Source organism: Palaemon carinicauda, chromosome 8, assembly GCF_036898095.1.
Source record: "Palaemon carinicauda isolate YSFRI2023 chromosome 8, ASM3689809v2, whole genome shotgun sequence".
NCBI classification, from domain to species: Eukaryota; Metazoa; Arthropoda; class Malacostraca; order Decapoda; family Palaemonidae; genus Palaemon; species Palaemon carinicauda.
In genome coordinates, this window is record NC_090732.1 from 139,303,286 (window position 1) to 139,312,371 (window position 9,086).

The 9,086-nt window shown below is 39.7% G+C and overlaps 1 protein-coding gene across 2 annotated transcripts in view; it reads right to left on the minus strand.

Moving 5' to 3' along the window:
* LOC137645015 (centrosomal protein of 128 kDa-like) overlaps positions 1-9,086 on the minus strand; it is a 157,700-nt gene that overhangs the window by 32,347 nt on the left and 116,267 nt on the right. The gene's annotated exons all lie outside the window — the stretch shown is intronic.

Sequence of the window (9,086 nt, forward strand, 5' to 3'; positions counted from 1 at the left end):
TGACAGAGGGAAAAATATCACCTTTGACTCTTTATAATATTAAATAGTACATTGAAAACAGGAACATGAGTCCCCTTGCACAATGTACACTGAGAAGTCCAAACCATACAGTCTATAAGAGTCCATATACAACACTTAAAAAGCTGGTTTAATCACATTAACAGCAGCCACCACGAAGTGTTTAATTTCTTCAAACTGACAAAGGTAAATTCGGAAGTGTTTAATTTCTTCAAACTGACAAAGGTAAAGTCGGAAGTGTTTAATTTCTTCAAACTGACAAAGGTAAAGTCGGAAGTGTTTAATTTCTTCAAACTGAAAAAGGTAAAGTCGGAAGTCTTTAATTTCTTCAAACTGACAAAGGTAATGCCGGAAGATTTCCATCCTGTGTAAGCATGCAAAGGACATAGATTGGAAAAAATTTAAGGATGAGGCAACTTTTCGAGGGTCATGCCCCGCTGGAATACTTTCCGGGCCAGCCCTTCTGATGAAGTAGGTGAGTTTAGACATTAGCTTTTTCAGAAAAAAGGTTAGATCCTGTCGACCCCCCTTTAAAAAGTTGACCACCTTCAAGGGCCCGGCTCTTGGATAGGTATGCTTTAAGGCTCTCCACGGGGCACAGAGAAGGGTCCTCCTGTAGTGGAACAATTTTCCAGGGACCCAAGCGTTTTGTGGGTTCGTTTTCGCCAAGAATGCAGGATCTGGATAAAGATTTACCCCTCCCAAATCTGAGAATTCAAAGTGGCCATCATCCCTTAGAAGGGCCATAATCTCACTGATTCTAGCACTAGAAGCCATAGCAAGCAAAAAGATAATTTTGAGTAAGATCCCTCAGAGTGGCAGAGGCGTTTTCTATCGAAGAGGCAAAGTGCAAGACTTTATCCAACGACCATGAAATAGCATTAGGTTTCAGTTTAGAAAAGCCTTCGGGATCTTATTGAATAGCTAGCTATTCAGTTCGATATCAAAAGCATACGCGATCAGTCTAGTTAGTGCCTACTTATATGAGGCAATAGTTGTAGAGGCTAGACCTTGATTGTGAAGTGAAAAAAAAAAGAAAGAAATACAATAGTCCACAGAAATAGAAGAGGGCTGATGACTTATCACGAACGCAACCCATTTTTTTCCAGGAAGACAAATATTGTCGTTTTGTGGTGATGGACTTGCAATCTTCTATGAAATCAATTCTTTCCTTCACAACTCTGAATTTTCTTTGAGCCGCGATATAGTGGTTTGCGGACTGTGGCCAGAAGTAGCACCCGAACTGCCTAGTGTCCGAATGCCGACCACAACAAGACGTTCACTACACAACAAATATACAATGGTGGAATACCCAAAAACCTAAGTAACAGGTCAAGAGAATGGAGCTCTGGGCACCACCCATAGATTTATACTGGGCAAGGGGACCCAGCTTTTTATCTTCCCTTTCATTTAACGTGCTGAATTAATTGGTAGCTTGACCACTGATTCATTTCTGGAAAATCAGTAGAATTTATGTATATACTGTAGCTCTATATTCTTTAGGTAAGATGGTTTTAAGCTCAAGAAAAAATGTTAGAACATTAGGTGAAAGGAAATATTGTTTGTACTGATAATTAGACACAATGTGGGAAAATAAATTATAAATAACTTAGAAAGTTTTTAAAAAAAAAAACAGTGGCTGAGAACAAGACATCATGGTGAAAGGTTCTGAAGGGAAATGCTGTATTCATAAAAAAATAAAAAATATTTATTTGTAAAGGGAAAATAACTGTTAGGAATACACTAACATTGTTTTGTCAATTAAAATAATCAATTAAAGGCAAAATTAGCATCCCTTTTGCATATTGTACAAGCAAGAGAAAAATAACAAAAACTACGGTATTCACATGTGGGACACTCATAAGTGTTCCAATACAGTACAAGTATAAACAAAGGCCCACCTAACCGTGTATCTATTTGGGCAAATACCAGTAGCTTGCCTTACGATCAAAGGGTTCATAAAACAAGGATTGCAATTGATGTGGCAAAACTAGAAGGCCTGGGCAATCTTGCTTATAACTGTCTTCCCCCAGGCAGACTAGCAACATACTCAGGTGGATCATGCAGATTTATTGCTGACTATGGCAGAAACAAACTCCAATCTTAATGGCTTGCCTCAACTTCTAGTTGCCTCTCCAAACCCTACAGAGAGTAGGGCATGCTGCAAAAAAAAAAAATGTCGTTAAACGATGGGTAGGACCAAAAATATAACAGTTAATACATAAAAAAAAATATGCAAACAAGAAAAATAAAAATAATTTTTATTTTTCTTAACATTAGTTATTAATTTTTTCACATTCCCCCCTCTAGATTTTTGGTCCACTCAACATTGTCTTACGACACCGCCCTACACCAACTTCATACATTCAAGTGAAAAAAAATTTTACCTTGCAAAAATAAATTCAGTAAAAAGGTAGGATGATCAACTAAAGATTTAATTCATCATTCCTTCCTTCAGTTACATATCCAATTATATGAATTTACATTAGGTACAATACATTTTTTTCATAACAAAAAGCAATAGGAATAGACAAACTATCAGACAATATGGAAACAGAGTACTTAAAAACACAAAATTAGATTATCATCTATTCCTCCCAACAATTCTCCAATAATATACAATATAACAATTTTCATTATATACAGAAAACATCTCAGTATTACAGGTATACATTCAGGATCTATCAGGAAAAAAATTACATTCATTGCAGTCCAAAATCAATTTAAAAGAATACAAAACTCATTGATTTTGGACTACAGGTATTACAGAACAATAAATGCGACATTTACAGAAACCGTGACAAAATAAAGATTTCCTCACACAACGTGTCCCATTCTCAGCCTTTTATCTACCCCAATGTGGGAATTAAAATATGACTATGAACAAAAAAGGGTAATTATTATCAAAACTTCCTTTAAAAACTGTACAAAGATTAATTCAGCGGGAGATTTATAGTTCTTCTTCCGAGTTTCAAAATTCTGTCTCAGGATATGCGCCGGGATTCAGCAATCTGCTGGCAAGCCATATTAATTTCCCGCAGAACCGGAGACAGGCTAAGCCGGCGACTCTCTAGGTACAAGCTGGGTGTCTTTAATCGATGGATAACCTCGCATAACAGTTGGTATCTGCAGGTGATCGACATTCTTTGAGGTAAACCAGAAACAGAATCCGTAGACTCAGAAGAGGACAATAAAAATCCTGAAAAATCAGGAGATGCTCAGGACAAAGTTGTGTTTCGGGTGACGCAAACAGTGTTGTAGCGTTCAGGTTAGATACACCTGACTGTGCCACTTCAGCCTCGAGCTCTGACCGGTGTTTTAATTTACCATCAGAATGTAGGAAAGGGTTTGAATTCTGAGGTGGCTCAGGAATGGAGAATGGTTCCCTCTCTATAATATTCGTCTGGTCAGTGAAACAAGGTCTCCACTCTAGGATGTGAGGCTGAACTAAAGGTAGGTCAAGAACAGGACCTTTTGACCTAGTCTATGGGGGACTAAATCCACTAGAGGTGGAATCTTCAGGCGACAGTTGGTCGTTACAACTGGGTGGCACAAAGCCGAGAAAGTCATAATCAGGATGAATAGACACTGCCGATTCAGAAACAGGGCTTTCTAAAGTGGCAGGTCTTGACCAATCTGTTCTGGAACTCTTGGACCCAACAGAAATTAGTTCCAATAACGGAATACTGGAAACTTCCCAGAATTCCCAACTCCCTGGAGGATGAATGACACCTTCCTCCCAGAAAGAAGAAACTAAGATCTGGGGCATTGGAAATTCAGGCACAGGAGAGTGAACCACCGACTCAGGAGACAAAATTGGGGTTTCACACATTTCTGTGTGGCTATTCTCCCACAGTTGGAGGACCAAACAATCTTGAAATGATTCAGGCTTAAATACAGGAATCTCATCACAATTTTCAGGAGGATATAACCAAGCACCCAGTGCTTTTTTTCTCTTGTAAGTCCTAGCTGGTTTAAGAATAGGCTTAGGTTGTGTAATAGCTCTAGTAGAATGGTGACTTTTCCTGTCATCGGGACTTGTTACAATCTCGAGACCAAAGGTAGGACACCACTACTGCAGCCACCCCATAGGAGTCGCCATCACTACTAGAACTAAAACTCTCAGAGACTTCAGAAGAAGTAGGACTGTCATCCACGAGTTCTGGACTATTGCGAGTCTCTGTTACAGGATCAGGATCCTTCGGATACCAGAGAAAGTGCCTCCTAAGATAAACTGGAGGTTCAAACCAGGCCTTTAACTGGATATGGTGAGCTCTTATCAGTTCACCATCAGGCAGTCTCTGCAGCTCATAGGTGACCTTATTCTCGTGTATCTTGGTAACACGGAATACCCCCTCAAACCTAGGGATGAGCTTGTTCGTCAGGTGTCCCAACAGGTGCACCTTCTTAAGCACCAGAGAGCCCTCTTTAAACGGTTTGTACCGAGGATGTCCTTCAGCCCATGGGTCTCTCGTTCCTACTGACAGCAACGGGGTACTATCAACATCGTGAGCACCCTTCAGTATGTTCTCAGCTGGAGTACAGCCAATCTCAGTGTGGTAGGAATGGTTGTAGCTGAGAATTGCTCGGGATAAATACTGGTCCCATTTCCGAGATTCCCCAGAAATCACCCTCAGTGACTCACCAATGGTACGATTCACCCATTCCACGGCACCATTACTAGAGGGTTTGTACGGAGTTGTTTTCACACGTACAACATTGTACCGCTCCAACAACTCAGAAAATTCCTGGGAAATAAACTCTGGGCCGCTATCAGTCAATATCCGGACTGAAACACAAGGAATAACAGGAAAAACTCGATTTTCAAGTGCCTGGCATATCGTACTGCACTTCTTATTCCTTTTGGATACTGCCATCACCCACTTGGAATAATGGTCGACTACCATCAAACACCCAATAAACCCAGTACTGATTGTTGGGAGACTCACAAGGTTCATAGCAACCAATTCAAAGGGAGAAGCGGTCACTATTTTCAAGGTCGGCGGGGCAACCACCTCCCTTGAGACCTTACAAGTCTGACATTCCCAACACGTCCGGCACATATCTCTGATTACATTAATCAAAGATCTGTGCCAAACGAGTCGACAGAGCATTGCAATAATTTTTCCTATCTCCCAGTGAGCATTCTGGAGGTGCGTCTCGGCAACTAGGTCAATCAGGACATTAAAAGTGACTACTGGGACTACTGAGCCTTTTGGTTTATGCTTCACTAGCAAACCCTAGTGTACCTCCAGGTCAGACCAACATCTCCTATAGGGTAGACAGGAGTGTGGAACTCGAGATGCAGGAACCCCAGAGTAGATCATCTTGATGACAGATTGAATCTGTCGATGATCTCCTTGGATCTTGGACACCTGACCAAAGGACAGAGGAGCATTTCCGGAGGACACTCCCTGATCAGATTCAGGGTCAGTTACCTTCATAACAGTAGTCTCGGTATGCAGTGAAGAGACAACTGGACGTAACCTAGAATGCTGATGCAGGAACCAGTCAACCCCTCTAGCTGTTCTCCTGACAGTCTCTGGTACTCTATGCCAAGATGACTCAGTACAGTCTCCCTTACAAGACAAACCTGTGCTACTGTATCAACAAGAGCACAAAATAAGGTCTCCTGCATCATTACTACACCTACTGCCGAGTGTTGAGACATGGGTACAACTGGACTGATGAGGTGCCTTTTCTGTCACATACTGGATTACAGGATAATCCTCTTGCGCTTCCTGATCATCAATGACCAAGCCCTCAGCGTCAGGCACACGGGATTACCTCTGCCTTATGGCCCAGAATCACGTCAGTTGGAGGGACGTAATTGCGGAGCTCGATGAGAGGGTTAAAATGCACTCCAGACAGACACTGAAGATGCACACACTGAGGCTCAGTCACGGATGGATCACGATAGACTATGGGACAAGTGGGACCCCAATGGACCCAGATTTCCAGGTTTAATAACTTAGATGCTGCCAAGAGCAACTCCAGAGCTGGGACTGTACCTGGAAAACACATTGCATTGATCCTGTTCCTGCTGGTTTTGTACAGTTTGAAGCCTAGTCGACCGGCATCTTTTAGAAACTGCTGAACTAAGGCATCCGGAGCTTGGCTCCCTTCAGCTGAGAGTGGGGTGCGACACCTGACCCTTCTGTCCAGCAGTTCACGACTAGCTCCAAGGATTCTATGAGAGAATCTGGACCACCACAAACCTCCTTATACACGGCCAGTCCAGTAGGCAACTTGGGAGTGCAGGGTTCAGTAGCAAACAGACAGTCAGTTAATGCAGGCCAGTGAGATAACTAGTCAGCTGCGGCCTTCTGATCACCTGGACAGTAATTAACAATCAAGTTAAATTCGGACAGGTCCTCCAGTGTCCGTGCTAGACGACTGTCCACCATCTTCATATCATAACGGCTTCTCCCATAACTTGCCACCAACTTCCCCCTCGAAGAGTAAACACTATGTGGGGTGCAGATAGCTATGTGATGTGTCAAGCATACGTCCCTGTTATTATACGATATACTAAAGGGAAACCTTATGGGTACTCGCGCCAGAAGTTAGAATTCTGTGAAACCTTTAGTTTAATTCTCTGGGAAAATCTACTGTAGTCATATATACCCTTAGGAAGCTACTGAAGGAACCTTCCATCAGGACGACATGGCTATCTCACCCTTAAATAGATTTTTCGCTTCGCTCAAAATCCGTTTTTGATAAAATTGATGTTTCATTTAACTGAATCCAATAATTATGCCGGTAATATTGACATACTAGTATCATAATAAGTTATATAAAAAAAAAAAAAGCTAACATTAATCTTTTCCATTGTTTTCATTTATAAGTTGATGACACTACCATCTATGCTTTCCGGATTAGCTGATTAGGCAAACTTCCGAAGGATATTTTTTTATTTTACATAAGATGCAATTAATGCTTAAACTATTATTTTATCATCATCATCACCTCCTCCTACGTCTATTGACGCAAAGGGCCTCGGTTAGATTTCGCCAGTCGTCTTTATCTTGAGCTTTTAATTCAATACTTCTCCATTCATCACCTATTTCACACTTCATAGTCTTCAGCCATGTAGGTCTGGGTTTTCCAACTCTTCTGATGCCTTGTGGAGCCCAGCTGAACGTTTGGTGAACTAATCTCTCCTGAGGAATACGAAGAGTGTGCCAAACCACCTCCATCTACCTCTCATCATGATCTCATCCACATATGGCACTTGAGTACTCTCTCTTATAGTTTCATTTCTAATCCTGTCCTCCCATTTAACTGCCAATATCCTTCTGAGAACTTTGTTCTCAAATCCACTAAATCTATTGGAGATTTTTTCATTGTCATACCATGACTCATGTCCATACAGTAACACCGATCTCACAAAACTGATATATAGACTGATTTTTAAATGTAATTTCTGGCGATTTGATTTCCAAATTTTACTTAACCTAGCCATTATCTGATTTGCTTTTTTCAATCTTTCACTAAACTAATTCTAAAGACCCTGTATTGGAGACCATAGTTCCTAAATACTTGAATGATTCTACCTCATTAATCCTTTCTTCTTTCAATGTATTTTATCTTCCATTGCATACTCCGTTCTCATCATCTCTAGTTTTCTTCTTCTCTTGAGCCCAACTTCGTGTGATATTTCATGCATTCTATTAAACAAGCATTGCAAATCCTTTGGTGTTCTGCTAACAAGGACAGCATCATAACCATACTCTAGGTCTACTAAATTCCTATCCCCAATCCAGTACAATACTTCTCCACCATCTCTGACTGTTCTATGCATTACAGAATCCATGAGGACTATAAACAATATATGTGACAACACATTCCCTTGGTTTGTATTCCAGTTACAAAACAAAAAGTTGCTTCCTTCCTTTAAACTTGTTTGCATCATTATTTTCCAGTAAATTTTGAGGTTTCGGACAGGCCCCATTACTGCCATTTCTTGGCAAATAATTTAAACATTCCTAGTTGTCAGAAAAGATTTTGGTGACTTAATTATTGTAATCAAGAAAAAATTAACTTTTATTTTCATTTTACTTCAACACAACTATATTAAAATTATACTGTACTGAGCATATCAAGCGCTGTAAAGTCAATCCTTCCTGACTATGATGTAAGTAGAAAAATTAACTTTTGGTAAATATGGAAAATTCTAGGTTTTAGACAATTAGGCTAGCCTACCAACACGTATACAAAACAGAGCTCAAGTACAGTACTATAAATAAATAAAGATAAAATTACCGGTAAATATTCCTATTTGTTTTAAACATAAAACTATATACCGTAATTAAAATAAGAATATTATAACTAAAACTTCCAAACAACTAACCCAAATAATGAACAATATGTAATTAGAATACTCTAAACAAAAAAACATTGGTCGAGAAAATAAATATTTTCATAATTCCAAAAGTGTCTCTAGTGTAATGTGCAAACCCTGATTTTTTTTTATCCAAAACTAGTCTTATGCTTTTGCCCTTTACGCGGTAATATACGGTGTGTGCGTGCGGAGATTGACTGGACCTTGTTTCCGGTTGGGGACTGTTAGAGAGTCTGTCATAGGCCCCAAAAATATACGGTAAATCCTAATCTAACTCAATGAGTAGGAGATTCCTATTGGCAGGATACTGATTTAACAGATGCCACTCATCCTCTTGGTTAACCATCCAACAGCAACCTTTTTGCTTGGATATAGAGATATAATTATGAGAATAATTAATTTAATAATGTAAACTTGTCATAAATGTCAATAAGATCTCTTTATACAAAAATGTTCCGATATATGGGAGATCTAAAAATAAACTCACCCAGAGAAACTTTAAAAAGGTTGGTAGCTAATTGGGAGAAAAAAAATGATAAGAGATGGAAAGCAAATGACAACACATTTAGGGAACACAGGTTACAATGTAAAAATGTCAAGTGGAAGTTGCCCTACTTCCAGCATATCATCCATGGCACTCTACCAACATGGGTATAAAATCTTACAAATTTATTCAAGCTACATGTACAGTATGTATTATACCTAATAAGATGCATTACAGAAA